General features: G+C 41.0%; 1 pseudogene across 1 annotated transcript; it reads left to right on the top strand.

Moving 5' to 3' along the window:
* Positions 1-10,279: 10,279 nt before the first annotated feature.
* LOC146968641 (uncharacterized) lies at positions 10,280-16,976 on the top strand (annotated as a pseudogene). The gene is made up of 4 exons (XR_015034331.1): positions 10,280-10,328; positions 10,414-10,773; positions 10,966-11,004; positions 16,684-16,976. The product of XR_015034331.1 is annotated as an uncharacterized LOC146968641 (transcript).
* The last annotated feature ends 715 nt before the right edge of the window (positions 16,977-17,691 follow it).

Genomic DNA, 17,691 nt, shown 5'->3' on the forward strand with positions numbered 1-17,691 from the left:
GTGACCACCATTTGCCTCACACATTGCAACACATCTCCTTTGCATACCCACACGGAAAAAACCTATAGGTTTTAAAGCAGAAGTAAGCAGAATGTTTGTGTTAATATAAGTCTTAAATAGTTATATCTTCCGACAGCAATCACTTACATAGAGTGTTTGGTCTGAAACACGGGTCTGTCAGTCACTCTGCTCTGCTCTGAGCCGAGGAGAAAACTTCTTGTATACTTATATCCTACAAGCTTTATCCAATGAGAAGAGAGAACGGCATGAAGGGCTGTGTGTGCAGCCAAGGGATGCACGTGAATGTGGTGACGTAGGGACGAGGACCAATAGATCCATGACGAGGGCGGGGGCTGCTAACTCCATCGGCTGACAAGAAGTAGTCAAAACCACCGGATCGCACTTCTGCTTTAATATACATGACATACATAACATTGGCTGTTTTCATGTATTCTAAAATATATGGTGTATGTCTCTCAACTCAAAAGAAAAAAAAGAAGAAAAAAAAGCTTACAAACATTTGTCTGTCACACAGCCGACAAAATAATGTATTAAAGGGACAACGAGGAGTTTCTATTTGCTTATAAAAAAGTCTCACGTTAATGTGGATGAATCTACTACCCCTTTCCCACTGGCCAAAAAACCCGTTTAAACCCGCTAACAATCGGCTTTTGGTGGCAGTGGGAAAGGCGCACTGAGCCGACGCGGGTCAAACGACTCGGCAAGCGACGTGGGTTAAAATCGCCTTTAATCGGCTCGGCTCTGATCGGCTTGCAGTGGGAACGCCAGACCCACGTCAACCCGCTAATTTACGTGATGACACTGAACGTTACGTGACGCTACGTCATCGCGCCGGTCGCGTCTCATATCACGTACCAAAACAAAGCTCTGCTCCGCTCTGCTCTCATCCGAGACTGGGATCAAAACATCAGAGAACGCTGACCAAAAACGATAGAAAAAAAGAAAAGAAAAGAAGCGACAGCCTGTTTAACTGACGTGTTGTGCCGCGGACGTCCGTCATCCGGCCGCAGCAGACTCGCTGTCCTCCGCGGTCCTGGTGCTCCAGGTCAGCCAGCCAGAGAGTCTGCCTCGGCGGACGGACACTCCGCGGCGGGCGGCTGTGGCATGACTGTGTGTGTCTCTTGCACCGTGGATGAGAGCGGGGCGACTGGTTTATGCTCTGTCTGATCCCTCAGCGGGGGGTCAGACTCGGCTCATTTTGGTCAATGGGAAAGGGGCCAAATGCCGATTGTTAGCGGGTCGACCCGCGTTTAAAAAACCCGCGTCGACCCGCTAATTTTAGTGGGAAAACGGCTTACGTTAGCACTTGTTACTGGGCCCATTTTCGATAAATATATCGTTTTGTCTCTATGGTTCTTTTGTTATTATTAGTGGTGGCGGAGATGCTGGTCGAGCCGACCGGCGTTTCTTTACTTTCAGTTTTGCAATGAGTCATGAGAATAACGTAGCTGAATCACCATTTATGGTCGGAACTACGACGGTATGTGAACCTCTTTGAACCTCTGACTTTAATTATTGATGAATGAAAACATGAGTCTGTCTTGCGCTGGTCAAAGAATTTCACGGTGCGCGGAGGCTCATAAATGTAGTGTGAAAACGCTTCGCTTTTCCAAAAGTCCCTCATTGTCCCTTTAAATTATTATTCTCACAAACAGATTTAAAGAGTCTTTAGAGCTGAAGCTCCACATTAAGAACAAGCAACTGAACCACGACACAGACTGACACGTACTGTGTCAGTACGTTTACATGCAGAGCTTAATCGAGCTATGCTCAAATTCGATTTCGAAGTCAGACTTCTGTCTATATGTTGATGATGATGATGATGATGATGATGATTTGTTGTTGTGTGCCACTTATGCACCTGTGCTGTGCACTTTGAGGTTAGCCACTTTACATGCACTTTATGAGGCAGCACAGAATGATGATGGGTATAATGATGAACTGTGTAGGTATTTTTACTGTTTCTTATTGTTTTTGTATGAATTTCTCTCACTGCGGGTACAAATAAAGCAATCTAACCTAATCTAATCTAATCTAACCTAATCTAATCTAATCTAATCTAATCTAATCTAATCTAATCTAATCTAATCTAATCTCTGCTTTGTGTTGTCCACGGTGATAAAGTCTTTGTAGTGGATTAAACACAGTCATGTCATCAGAGAGAAACTGGGTCTGGACCGAGGAGAAGAAAGACCAGTCTCATTCTCCTCTAACTCTCTCACTTCATTTAACACACATGCAGAATCACAACAGCAGCACAACACAACACAACACACAGCTCCAAAGTTTACCTGGTGGTGTCAAAGCCTCTTCTTAGAAAACAATCCTGGACATGGCTGAGAAATCCTCTGATGAGTAAAAACCCCGGGCGCTGGTACCAGTAGCAAGGCTCGAGAGACGTTAAAGGGACTTGACCTCAGCTGGAAACAGTGTGAGACAGTGCTGCTTTCTGTTTCTGTGTTCAAAGGGGAAACTGTGGCTGAACTCCTGAGTTTACTCAAATATGTTTTACTTGCACGACACAGACTCTTTTTGCTCCTCCTTCTTGAAATGTGAACATATCAACACATGAAGTTTAGTTACTGTAAAGACTGTAAAGATCCAGATTTTCATTCTAATTATATTAAAACTTCAGATGGTTGATGAAGCTCTGAAAACAGAACTGTGTCTCAATAATGACATTTGCCTTTTTTATGTTGAAGATCCAAATATGCCAGAATTTTGTCCCCAACTCTAGCTTTTAAACATCTTCATTAAAACTTCACTTTGCTTTGTCACATAATAACCTGAAAAAACACATTTTAATTTAATTTGGTTAATATTTGGACAATTAGAACCTTTTTAAAAGTTAAATAACACTTTCAGGGGGACGTTCGGTACAGCGGTGTGTCAGAATGGAGATCTGACCTGGCTTGTGTCTTCACAGTTGCACCCCTCAGAGCAATCTGACGAGGGTCATGTCTGCAGCTGTATAATACTTTCAGTTGCAGACTTTATTGCACCAAAGATATACAGTACGTGATATAGAGAACAACAAAGTCACATACTAAGTGACTTTATTGCAATAAACCCAAACCACAACTCAGACTTGACCTACTGTCTCATCTCAGTCAGTCAGAGCGATTGATATAACTTATATCAATCGCTCTGATCTCAGTGCTCAAAATGTCCCGCTGTTGCAACAGTTGTGGACAAAAGCAGCATCAGACATTTCTTATAAAATTCACACTGAGAAGAACCGGGCCGTGCTCGAACACGGGGGACAGCTGTCAGGAACTGACAAATGCATTGACAGGTGTTGAAGTGGTGTGATGTGTATAAACAAGTTCTTGTGTCAGTGTCAGGGCGCTTTTTCCAACTCGTGACTGTAATTGTTGCTGTTTGGAAACGCCCCACTTGTAAGTGAATAAACTGACAGGATGCTAATCTAGTTTGCGAGTACTCAGCTTTTGAAAATTCCCACTACACTGGCATTCTGTATATCAAATGGTTGGTAACACAAATACAGTCTTTGTGTTTTACACATGATAGATGGACACCACACACTTTCTCCTCAGGACTCAGATGCTGATCAGATCCGTTCTGTTCATTCTTGTTCTAAATCTTTGTTGTATTTGTATATGATACTTTTACCATAGAATAGACTTAGGTCTATATAGGTATATACAGGCCTTTAAAATTATTATTAATAATAATAATAACAATATTACTATATTACTATCCTAAGTGAATGAAAAAATTAAAGAAGAATTCACTTACACTTAAGTATTAATAAAGTTTATTGTTGTTTTTAGTCTCTGGGACTTCAGACTCTCACACAGAAGAGACAGAACAACTTCACTCAAATAAAGATTCAATTGAAAGTCTTATCATATTTGGTTGTATCATTTTCTTTTTAACTCATTTGTTTCTTTATATTTATATTTTTCATCCACTCTGACTCCAGAACTTGTAGCTACTTTTCTCTGTTGAATGAGTTAGAAATAAAAAACATTTAGATCACATGAATCTAGTTCAGGTATCAGGAGTGAACGTGGAGAATTAAAAATAATGTTACTGAACAGGTGAGGAGGAGGAGGAGGAATGTCTAAGCCATGTGGTCACAGTGATCACCATTTTGAGGACGCCACACACATGTAGTCACAGTGCAGAGAACAGCACTGAGTGAAGTGTCTGCTAAATTAAACAGGAACCACTGTGAAACCACCAGATGCAGGTGGTGTCAATGCTGCGGCTGCTCTTTTCTGTGACGGCCACAGATAACACTTTATGCTTTCACTTTGACTGACACACACTAAAAGCTGCTTTTCAACCAACTCAAACACAAACTCCTGCTCTGACTCCTGCAGTTTTCATGATATGTGAACATCAACCCACTGTTGTGTTAGTATTTCTCCTTCATGAGGAAACAGCTCCAGAGTTTAAAGATCTGCAGGTTTTTCTTTCTCTACTGAGACTGAACCAGCCAGTTTATGGTTTATTGTCCTTTCAACAGTTTTAACATTACACAGTTAAAATTACTAAACCCTGATTAGAATAAAACATCTGCATACATATTATTCATGATAACACACAACTGACAAGTATTTCTTATTATGTCATGCTTCATTGTCTATACATTATGTTGAGCTGTACTGTCTTTCTAAAATAAAATAATATTATATACTGTATATATATAAATGATATTATTTCAGATGATTATACTATTGTCTTCCATACTTTAGCCAACTAGCCGCAGTTCTGATTGCATGTAGACGTGCATGTAATATTGTTCAAACTTAATCTATTCCACACTATTCCTCTACTTTGTTGTATATTGTTTAGTAATGGTGTTATTAAGAGCTTGTGTGTTTGTATGTACATCAACGGGGCGAATTTGCACAATATCCACGTGCAGATAGTGAACCGGTCTGGACCAAAAAGTCCAGGGCCAAATCTTTGTCCCAGTCCACCCCTGCTGTGCTGTCTGCTCTTCTTTTCTCTCTCTCAGATCCACAGGGACTTCTAATCCTGCCTAGTTTTTAACATCATCTTACACTGTTGTTTGTGACTACTGTAGCCGTGCACATATGCGTATGTGTATGTATGATTGTGCATATGTTCGTATGCTTTTGTGTGAGTTACGATATGCATGTTTTCTTGTTTCTTGTACATGCATTCTTTTTGTTTTTGTCTCTGCTCTGTGAAGCACTTTGGATGACTGTTACAGATCTTGTTAACTGTGCTAGCCTATATAAATAAAAGTGATCCTGCACACTGACTAAATGACTGATATAAAACATTTCCATGATCCTGATCCAGTGTAAACGTGTGTAAACATCATCTAATGAAGGTTCAGATTCAAACTCATGAGCTCTCAGAGACATTGGCTCTAAACTAGGGTGAATTCGCCTAATGTGGGACGTTTTTTGCAATTTAGACTTCTGGTGTATATTGTGATATGAAGCAAACACTTTCAATCTACATCCTGTACCATTCTGAAATCCTTAGGTTGTGATCTAATGAAATCCAAAGAGAAAATTCTGATATCACACTCCTAAAAGAAATACCATACATATTTCAACTCTTGATTGCAAAGTTTTTTGCAGCAATTTCCGTTCCCTAATGTGGGACAGTCATGCTCCTAATGTGGGACACTAAAAAGTCTGTTTAAAAGTCATCTTAATTTACATGATAAATGCTAGATTGCAAACCAGTGTTCAATAATATCACTTATTGTCCTAGTTCTGCTTCATCTTCTATAGTGTTAATGGTTTTCTACCAATTGTGTGGTGGATGTGACCTTTTACCCTGCGCTAAAGAGTGGACTTAGGGTCATTCCCACCCCTGGTCAACAACCTCCACCATCCTCAGTGATCTCCCTATATTCAGTAATCTCTCCCCTCATCCTGTCTTTTTTCCACTGGTTGAGTTCACTTGCTTGATTATTTTCCTTTCTTTTCCCATGTTTTCTTTCCCTGATTTTGTCTCATTGCCTTACTCTTTTTTGCCACTGTGATCTGAAATACATTCCATTTAATTAATCAGTAATGTGCTATCCTTTGATTACTTCTAAACACAACATTTTTCATGAACATTATCAAAAAAGACAAGATTTAGAAACAAGAAAGAAAAAAATTCAGAGCCATTTACTCCTTTAACAGTATTATGACCACTTCCAGTTAATACATATAATTTTCTTTTGTTGTAAAATATTCAAAACAATGCATTATAACAATAAAGCCATGTAAACAACCATTGTTATTGTTCAACCTATTAGTTTTACCTGGAAAAGCACTGTCCCACATTAGGAACAACCACCTGTCCCGCTTTAGGAAAGCATGTTTCCTAAGTGGGACAGTAGAAATGTTGATCTTAATGCTAAATATTGAGAATGGTTACACCATATTAAGATATATTTTAATGCATCAACATATTATAAACACATTTTGACAAAAATTTGCAATAATTTTGTTTTTTTTAATAAATTATGGCCTTAACATTATTTTTGTCCAAACCCTACCTAGCATTTTGGTGGTCTTCACACAGGGTGCCTCCGGTTTGAAGGCTCTCCCTCCCAAATCTATGATTGGACATTTGAGATGTCATTTGATTTTGATAATGCAATATCACAGCTTGTGTGAGACCACATTTACATTAACTTTCTTTTGTTATAGGAAGACCTACACCCATTTAAGCTTAAGTGTCCCACATTAGGCGAATCCACCCTACATGAATAAGTGACATCAGCAGGTGTTTATTATCAATAGGATGTTTTAATGGACAATGTGTTTCTGGGTTATTACTGTAGCACATGTAGAGTTTGTCTGCTTCACACCTCCGTGATGTCTCAGTGTGTTTCCACTGACAGATGAACCACACAGCTGTTCAGACAAACATCTGTCTCCTTTAGAAACCGCAGCCAGTGATGTTGTCTATGTGACAGACATCAGCCACGTGGTGGTGTGTTTTTAAAACTCTATACACACGCTGATTGGCCAGTCGGTACTGTAGGCGGGCCAGTAGGGTTATTTTCCTCCGGCCGGCCAATCAGCAGGCTCCAAAAATCCCCTGTAAGGACGTGATGGTGCAGTTTTGCTGCGAGTGAATTCGACTACGAGCAAAAAAAAAAAGAAACTTTCCCAACAGAGGAGTCTATATCATCTCTTAAGGTATGCTAAGGTATGTTTTATATTAACTTGTGCTGTAGCTGCTGCTGCGTGTTGTTTCTGCTTCAAACCTCTGCATTCCTCTGATCACTACAAGGTTAATTTGTTTAGTTAATTAAATCACGTTAGAGGAAACTATGTCAGAGGAGAATCCAGACCCAGTTTCTCTCTTTGTGGAAGACACAGACTGTTTTAGCAGGAAAAACTCACTTTGATGTAAGAAAGAATTTTTCCCCTCCATTTATTTTTTTTCATAGCTCTGCCTGCTTTGTAGTTAAACTCATCAAACTACATCAGGGTTATTGTGTGTCTGTCATGCAAGTTTGTTAGTGTTAATGCTTTAGTTGGTAGCTGTAAGTTAAGATTTCAAGGGTCTGTTTTTTTACATTACATTTTGGCTACATGCTCTGCACATTCCTGATTGGCACACTGACCAATCACAGATCAGTCCCCGCCCACTGCTCCCCCTCCTCCCTCTGTAAAGCTGTACTGTCAGGTTTCAGTTGTAGTTGAATCTCTTACCTGGTTCTACGATGGCAGAGGAGACTGAAGCTAAAGTCCAGATACAGAGCTGATGTGTGTGAGTCTGTTCAGTGTTTTCTTTTGTTTGGTTTGATTAGTTTTCATAGAGCCACATTTTAATGTAAGAATCTGAATAGAGAAGAAGTTGAAGTTTTAAGTTTAATGACAGTCTGCAGCAGGATGCAACATTTGTGTTAAATGCAGGTGGTGGTGTCTGTCTCTTGATGTGTAGTAGGTTGGTTCACAAATGGTTATAAACTGACACGGTAAAAACAACAGACAGATTATGATGAGCTGGTTTACAGCCGCAGCAGTTGAGGCTACCTACAGACCTCGGAGGGAATACCCCTCCTACGTTACCATATCAGTCAAGGTTACCTTCTCAGTCTGGGGCCGGACAGGTGACTGGCTCTGTACTGTACGGGAAAAGGCTGACTCAATGTCTGTAGTCTGATGAGATCAGCAGCCTACCTCCCAAGCACAGGCCTACAGCACATTCAAACTGGATCAAGAAGACACGGCTGCACCACGGTTCTGTATGAGGACACTGGTCAAAATTCCCCAAAATACCAAATAAAGTTTTCCATCTGCACAGTTCTCTTACCTGCACAGACAAGACAGTCCCACCACACATCTACCAGGCCTCAGACAAAGAGGCACTCCTCTCCTCTCCTCTCCTCTCCTCTTCCCTCCTCTTCTCTCCTCTCCCCTCGCCTCCTCTCCTCTCCTCTCCTCTCCTCTCCTCTTCTCTCCTCTCCCCTCGCCTCCCCTCCTCTCCTCTCCTCTCCTTTCCTTTTCCCTCCTCTCCTCTCCTCTCATCTCCTCTCCTTTCCTTTTCCCTCCTCTCCTCTCCTCTCCCCATCAACTCTTGTTAGTAACATTTCCATGTTTCCCACATTCTGTGTCATAAACTATACAGTTTTTCTCGATTGCTAAGACACATTTCTTGAAAGCTTCTCTCCTTTTCTCTAAACTGTGAACACAAACCCCAATTTTCAAGCTACATTCACAAAACCTCAGACTCTTCTTGCAAAACCAAACTTTCACCTCAAAACAGTTCAATCTGTGCCCAAAACTGAACTATGTTGTCAAATCGTGCCCCGAGTCAATCAAAATTAAAAACACTACTGAGCAGCCACTAAACACTACATAGAAAAATAGAAAACACAACGCTCAGCACATGAAGCTGTAGAAATAAATGTTTATTGTTCACTGTGGGCTAAATGCATGTTGCAAAACAAAAAAACTGTGCATTTAGCACTTCTCCCCTTCCCTTTCTTTCACCCTCCTCCCTCCCTCTCCACATCCATTTCATCCCCTTTTCCTTACTTCTTTTTTCTTCCCAGTTCATCCCTCCCTCCCTCATCCTCTCTTCCTTCACCCTGCTGTCTCTCATCTTCTCCTCTTGCAAAACAAAAAACCTGTGCATTTAGCACTTGTACCTACATAGTAAAAAAAGAAAAAAGTACAAAAAACAGAAATCCTGTGCATTTTACACGTAGCACAGTACAAAGACAAACAGAAATCTTTTGCATTTAGCACTTGTCTGCAGTAAACCTACGTAAAAATAAAGTACAAAAATATAGAAATGAGAAGTGCATAACTCAGCCACAGCATCATTTCTCCGTACTGGATCAGGCCACAGGACTTCATCCTGAACTGGCTTACAGTATATGTGCCCTCACATCATTGGACACAAGTGTGATCAATTTTGAGTTGTTGTGTTCAACCGGTGAAACTTGTGCTTTACTTGTGTTTGACTTTTGCCACCTGTGCTCAGCATTTTGCAACACAGGTGCATCACAATGAAAATGTGTTGGTAAGTTGTGTCTAAACAGGTGAAAAGTGCTGATGGTTTTGCCATAAGAGTGACTGATTCAATCAGTGGGTTCAGGCAACTGAGAATTTGGTTCAGACAGCAGGGTTTAGTGTTTTAGCAAATGAGAAAAACTGTAAAACCGTTTTCTTGTCTGTAACATCTATGTCACGTCTGCCCGTCCTGGGTGAGGGATCCCTCCTCTGTTGCTCACCCTGAGGTTTCTCCCATTTTTCCCTGTTAAAAGGGTTTTCCACGGAGTTTTTCCTCAGTGGATGTGAGGGTCTAAGGACAGAGGATGTTGTTGTGATGCCATGTGAAGCCCTTTGAGACAAACTGTTTGTAAAAACGGGCTATACAAATAAAATTGCCTTGCGTGGCCTAATGGCTCACAACTGTCCTTATGAAGAGAGGGCGCTTTCTCCATAGCCCTACCTACAAGGGACAGTGCTCCTAATCCAGGTCCCAGCCCTCACCCTCATGAACAGTAAGTGTTTGTGTGTAGGTGTGTATGTCTGTCCCTAAGGCTCCTGCCCTCACATATGGAGTGTGATGCTGTTCACTGCTTATTTATTCTGACCTTTTCTCCGTTTTTAGGTTTAATGATGTTTTAGAAACTAACTCAGTCTGTTATTCTCCAGTCTGTGATCATTTTAGTGGCGCCACCTTGTGACATAAATATATTACTGCACCAAAACTCCTGAAGAGGAAGAAGTGAGTGTAGATGTAGGCTAGTTGTTGATGTGTTGTTGTCTCCTGTGACAGGGAGAAGATGATGTGCAGCTTCCTGCTGCTCCTCACACTGACCTCCTGTGTCTGTGGTGAGTTTACTCCTTCACTTTATTCTCTACAAACTGATACAAGTCCTCAGTTAGTCTGCTCCTCACTTTCCCTCTGTCTCCTCAGAACCAACATTTGTAGTGAAGGTGACACAGAGCTCCTATCAGGCAGAGGAGAACCACAACATCACACTGGAGTGGACCTTCACCAACACTCAGGGCTCAGCAGACTCACTCATCGTCTACTGTCGACTCTTCACTGATGAAAAACCCTTAGTCCTGTATCATCTACATGAGGGTGTTGAGGTCTCAGAGTCTGAGGATGAAGAGTTTTCAGGACGAGTCCAGTGTGACAGAGACGTCCTCAGAGAAGGACGAGTCAGACTTCATGTGTCCAGACTCAGGACTGAAGACTCAGGATGGTACCAGTGTGAAGTTCTCACTGAACATGGGAGTGGATCTGGTGAATGTCACCTGAACGTCACTGGTGAGTAGAGTCAATAGAGTCAGTAGAGTCAGTAGAGTCTCTGGTGATGGAGGTTACCACCAGTGTTGTTCAGACTCTGCTGCTGAACTAGACCTGATGGAGTTTGTCTGCTCAGCTCTAAGACTGTCATTAATGAACACAACAAAACCCAAACTGATCTTTGGACCTGAAGTGTTTTTATGTCTTTTACAGAAGCTGTTGATGAACCAGAACCAGAACCAGGACCAGAGAGTTGGAGAATGATTGTTTCCTTACATGTTTTTCTTACATAGAATAAACTGCACATGGAAACAAACATCGGGAGCTTCAAACACAAACAGTCCACATCTGAACTTTGGACCTGAAGGACCAACAAGTGTTTTTATGTCTTTTACAGAAGCTGTTGCTGAACCAGGACCAGGACCAAAGAGACCAGAACCAGGACCAGGGAGACCAGGACCAGAGAAGGATTTCCATCTATGTTGTAGTGGCTGTAGCAGTTTTATTGGTTCTCTGTCTGTCTGTCTGTCTGTTTGGTCTCTGATTTTGCAAATTTAAGAGAGAAAACGTCAACACAGAGAACCAGTATCTCTCGAGAACCAGTCCATCACATCTAACAGGACTCGTTAGCATTCAGCAGCATCAACAGCTCATGTCATGTCAGTGTCGATCATTTTTCATTTCCATTTCTCGTCCTGTTTCTTTTACAGCTACATCTGCCATCTTTGCACTTTATTATTATTATAAAAGATAATCAATATTATTCAACTGCATTTTAATGAAGCTATAACAATGTGCAATCAACTGTCCCTATGTAAAGTTTATGATGTAAAATAAATCTTACTAAGTTACCAAGACTTCAAACTGTTCATTCACAACATGAGCTGTAGGTCTAGAGCGCCCCCTGCTGACCATCTATCAGAACTAACACTATACACACTGTCCTCTGTCATATTTAACCGTTGTCTCATTATATGAACTGTAAACATGATGTTGTGTTTAAAGGAGTCAGAGTCGCTCCACTGGTTTGAGACGCTGAGATTCAGCTCAACTATCAACAACCATTGATCCAAGACTGACAGTGGTGATTTCCCACAATGCACAGCAACAACAGGTTTACTTACTCATGGTAACAGTGTAGTTGGGTTGTAATAGATCTCCTGTTTTATTAAGGCTTGAATTTGTAGATCACTGTAGGTTGAGGATCAATTGAGTTTGATCATGAAAACCTGAGTTTGACAAAAGGACAGAAGTACATTTCATTTCATTTCTTTATTTATTGAATTGGGACAGTGCACATTCATCAACACTGACACATTAAGCATCAGTGTAAATGTGCCGGACTTAGCACAACTGCTAAATTTCAGCCGCAGTCCCAAGGCAGGTTTCTAAAAAACATAACACAGAATTTTAAAACCTTGTGATGACAAGTCATACAGTGGACAATTACAAGACAGAGCACAGACAGACAATATCAAGGCAAAACAGACGCAGACAAACAAAATAAGAACAGACAAATTTGACCCACAGTTAAAGAACAATATACCATACATGCCCGGGAACAGACATCAGTTTTAAACAGTATTTAAACTATATGAGTGCATGTCTGATTTGTTTTTAACCATGTTTGAGATGTTTTTTAAAGACTAAATAGTTGTCACAGTTTCTGATGTGTGGTGGTAACTTATTCCAAGACTGTGTACCTCTTACAGAACTAACCATTTGACAAAATTTTGTTCTGCGCCTTGGTACATTACAGTCACCTCTTGTTAGAGCTCTGGTTCTTCGTCCTTCATTATTTTTTCTCTGAATAAATTTATTCAGTGGAGGTGGGGCAAGTGCGTTTAAAACTTTGAAGATGAGACAGACATCCATAAAAATCTGATAGCTGTCTAAATCAAGAATGTTAAACTTTTTTAAAACATTACAATAATGAAAATGAAGAGGTTTCCTGTCCAAAATCTTAACTGTCTTTCACACTGTGAATGTAGCTCAGTATCAAACCTTTGTACTTTCTACATCACTGAACTGTGTCGTCTCGATGTGTGTTGTGTGTCGAATTTCATCTGAAACCTTCTGCTGTTTCTCCTCAGTCCGGGTTCATCTCAGTCCGTCCAACGGCTGCTGAGATGTTTCAGTCTGGACCGACGTGTCCATACTGACTGAAGGACAATCTGACGGTTCACAGACACATTGACTGACTAAAGCTGACCATCATGATTACCCAGAGTTCCTCAGTTCAAGGTGAAAAGGTTTAATTCAGACTATCAGGGGAAGAAAAGTTCCTACTCGGCCCAAATCACTTCTTCATCACATCTTTATCATGAACCAGAGGTTTATACACAGCACAAAGACAATGGGACAAAAATCCACCCACACTGTTCAGGTTTTATCAGGTAAACTAACAGGTGGTCTGAAAGATGCTGTCTGGTCAGCTGGACTGAATGTTGGCTGAACTGATTTGTTTTAGTTTAATGTGACTTGTCCTGCTGAAGCACCGTGACGTTACTGAGTCTGGAGTTCATGGATCTGATGTTTGGACCTGACGGGAGAGACTCACCAGGTGAAGACTGTAGTGAACTAAGTGGAGGTTGGTTTGTTTTCTTCATAGTTGTCAGTTTTGGTTTGAGAGTGTTTTGCCCAATCCCCATTGCATTTGTGTTCTGTCTACAATAACATCCGGCATTGTATATTTGAACTGTATTTGTGTGTTTGAGTTATTTCCCTTTCTAATGTCAGATCCTTATGAGATAGACAGCTATACTGTCAGGAAAGATATCGCTTCCACTTAGGGTGTATTTCTACTAGTAACACTATGGGTGTAAAGTAAATAAAGTTTCCACAGGATGTGAAAAATCTAAACTTGTACTAAAACCTCATTAGATTTGCAGCAGATATGTTCACACACTGTTCAGTCTCTGAGTCTCTGTTTCTTTGTTGAAAGTGTAACACAGCTTCTCTAAACTCTAGGGTGGTGTAAACTGTATCAGAGCTATAACATCATGGCTTAAATAGGTTGTTGTGTTGATATGTTCAACCTTCGTGAAGACTGTGACCAATTTAGTCTCTGTTAGAGTTGTTTAAACCGCAGCTGTTAGTGTGTGTCAGTCAAAGTGAAAGTATAAAGTGTTACCAAAACATCTTTGACTAAAGTCACAGTTCATAGAGTTTACCTGAAACAGAAAGAGAGCAGCTACAGCACTGACTCCTCCTATTCTCTACATGTGGTTGTTTCACTGTGTTTCCTGTTAAGTTGGACAGACAACTTCAGACTTCAGACTGAGTTGTTCTCTCCACTGTGGTTCCTCAGGACATTGGGCATCGATTGTCCTCTCCTTCCTCCTCCTCCTCCTCCTCCTCACCTGTCCAGTGATATTAACAGGTAAATTAATTTATAATTTCTCCATCACTGTCTGGTTACATTCACTCCTGATACTTGAACTGGATTTTTATTTGATCTTATCTTTTAACAATTTTAAGTTTTTTGGCTGCTTTCTCTTCAGTTCAGTCTTTCTGTTGGATTTTTTTTTCTAAATCTTTGAATTTAAAGTTTTCTCATTTAGAGGCAGTAAACTGTTTAAAAAATAGGTATAGCTACAAGTGCTGGTGTCAGAGATGTAAAGAAAATGATACAATAAAAGATAATGGAGACTGAAGGTCAAAGTGAAGTGCAAAATGTGAATGAAGACTTTAAAATTTGAATTAAACAAAGTGGCCTTGTTAGATCAGAGAGGAAATCATGTTTTGGACATAAACCATCCAGAGCTTCATCAACCATCTGTAGTTTTAAAGTTGAAAATCTGGATCTTTACACCTGAGTGGATTTGGACCAGTGGATCCAGGGACCGTGTTCGAGCACGGCTCGGCTCTGCTCAGTGCGAGTTTAATGAGTGACATCTAACACTTTCTTTATTGTTCTTTGTTCACCATTTCAGCAATAGTTCAAGTTTAGAGCAGTGTGTTGGGCTACAGCGGACTGAAAGGATGTGGTTTGGGTTTGTTGCTGCACATCACGTATAACCTGACACCTAGACACGTACTGATATTGCCCCTACAAATGTACTGTAGGGGCAATATCATAAACCTATTCCTGCGCTGTAAAGATGAAGCAGCCTGGTCCTGACTGGATGAAGTGAGTGTAGATGTAGTTGTTGATGTGTTGTTGTCTCCTGTGACAGGGAGAAGATGATGTGCTGCTTCCTGCTGCTCCTCACACTGACCTCCTGTGTCTGTGGTGAGTTTACTCCTTCACTTTATTCTCTACAAACTGATACAAGTCCTCAGTTAGTCTGCTCCTCACTTTCCCTCTGTCTCCTCAGAACCAACATTTGTAGTGAAGGTGACACAGAGCTCCTATCAGGCAGAGGAGAACCACAACATCACACTGGAGTGGACCTTCACCAACACTAAGGGGTCATCCAGCTTCCTTTTCATCCACTGTCAAGCCTTCACTAATCACACAGTCTCAGTCCTGTATCATCTCTATGAGGGTGATGAAGTCTCAGAGTCTCATGATGGAGAGTTTTCAGGACGAGTCCAGTGTGACAGAGACGTCCTCAGAGAAGGACGAGTCAGACTTCATGTGTCCAGACTCAGGACTGAAGACTCAGGACGGTACCAGTGTGAAGTTCTCACTGAATATGGGAGTGGATCTGATGAATGTCGACTGAACGTCACTGGTGAGTTGAGTCAGTAGAAGCTCTGGTGAAGGAGGGTTACCATAGACTTGTAGTCAAGACCGCCTGAACCGAGACCAAGACCAAGACCAATTGAGCTCAAAACTGAGACCGAGAACGAGAACGAGACCAACATGAGTTGTAGAACGCGAGAGGACGAGTGCCAACGCATCTGTGTCTCAAAATGCATGTGATTGGTCCCACTTGAAGGTGGCGTAAAATAATGATACCCCCCCCCCCAAAAAAAAAGCATTCCTGCCTGGATATTGTAGGCTACAAATCCCTTCGAGACCGTTCTGCCAGTCCGAGACATTGCGAGACCATAGACTGTAAAAATAATGGACGTAGCACCCGTGACGTCACCCATTGGTTTGGGGGAGTCTCCGGACCTGTCACTCAACGTTTTCGCGCCCTAATTGGCCAGAATTTTAAACCTAATAATAGTAAAATGGTAGAATTTAAAAAAAAAATGCACCCCCCTCAGAGTGTGTGCGGGGGTAGAAACCAAAAAAATGAAATGTACCAGGCTGTAAATATGTTTTTTTAAGCTGTAAAGTCGGCTATTTTAACATGGGGCTCAATTGGAGTTGCTCCCTTCTGGAGCCAGCCCCCAGCGACAGCCGAGGGGATTGCAGCTTTTTGAACGCGGAAGTGAGCTTCACTTCTCAGACCGACAACTGCACCCTGGTGCGAGACTGAGAGACCCGAGACCAAACACAGTCGAAAACGAGACGGGACCAAGACCACAAAAAGTGATCTTGAGACCAAGACCGGTCTCAAGAACTACAAGTCTAGGTTACCTGTGTTGTACAGACTCAGTAGAGTCAGTAGAGTCAGTAGAGTCAGTAGAGTCAGTAGATCTCTGGTGATGGAGGTTACCACCAGTGTTGTTCAGACTCTGCTGCTGAACTAGACCTGATGGAGTTTGTCTGCTCAGCTCTAGATTATTTACTAAGACTGTCATTAATGAACACAACATAGAATAAACTGCACATGGAAACAAACATCAGGAGCTTCAAACACAAACAGTCCACATCTGAACTTTGGACCTGAAGGACCAACAAGTGTTTTATGTCTTTTACAGAAGCTGTTGGTGAACCAGAACCAGAACAAGAGACACCAGAACCAGGACCAGAACCAGGACCAGAACCAGAACCAGAACCAGAGAGACCAGGACCAGAACCTGAACCAGAACCAAAACCAGAGAGACCAGGACCAGAACCAGGACCAGAACCAGGACCAGAACCAGAACCAGAACCAGAACCAGAGAGTTGGGGAAAGATTGTTTTCTTTGTAGCAGTGACACTACTAGTAGTAGTAGTTTTACTAGTTGTCAGTCAGCGCTGCTGTAATGTCCAACTTCATATGTGTAAATTTAACAGAGCTGCAGAGACTCAGATCTCTCTCAATAAGATTCAGTCCATCAGATCTAACTGGACTCTGTCTGAACCACCGTCCTCTGTCGTATGAACAGAACCTGAGTCAAAGAACCAAGAGACAGAACCAGGACTGACTCTGGATCAGCTGCTGATGGAGACTCAAATGTAACATAAAAGCTGTATCTTCATGTTGTTTTGCTTTTGAGTTTAAATTGAGTTGTTGGCGTTACACAGCATCAACAGCTGATATCAGTGTCAATAACAACATTGATCTTACTGTTAGTACAATGTAAAAAGATCATGTGAATATCTGGTAAAGTCCCTTTTTAAGTTTCTACAAATTTTTATGTTTTATATCAAATATGTTGTAGCTTTTATTCTCTTTTTCTATGGACACTGAGTCTGGAATTAAGATATGTGTATATTTGTATTTATCTATATGTATTTAAAAGATCATGTGAATATCTGTTACAGTCGTCTGATTTTAACTTTCTAGACATTTCTATTCTTGATATCAAATATGTTGTAGCTTTTATTCTCTTTCTCTATGGACCTTGAGTTTGAAATAAAGTTATTTATGTAAATAAATCTTTATTTGAGTGAAGTTGTTGTGTCTCTTCTGTGTGAGAGTCTGAAGTCCCAGAGACTAAAAACAACAATAAACTTTATTAAAACTCTTCACAACAAGTGCAACAACAATGATTTAAAAGACGTAAATGACACAACTTTAGCACCAGAGAATGAGAGAAGATGGAGCTCATGTTTTTTGTTTGTTTGTTTGCTTGTTTTTTTACTTATTTATTGTTATGCATGTCTTGATGGTGTCTTCATGTGGGGGATGGAAATGTAAAGCTATGCTTCGTCCAGCCCCTTTTCAGACCACG

This window comes from Trachurus japonicus, chromosome 18 (assembly GCF_045865225.1).
Source record: "Trachurus japonicus isolate A0001 chromosome 18, Traja_1.0".
Classification (NCBI taxonomy): Eukaryota; Metazoa; Chordata; class Actinopteri; order Carangiformes; family Carangidae; genus Trachurus; species Trachurus japonicus.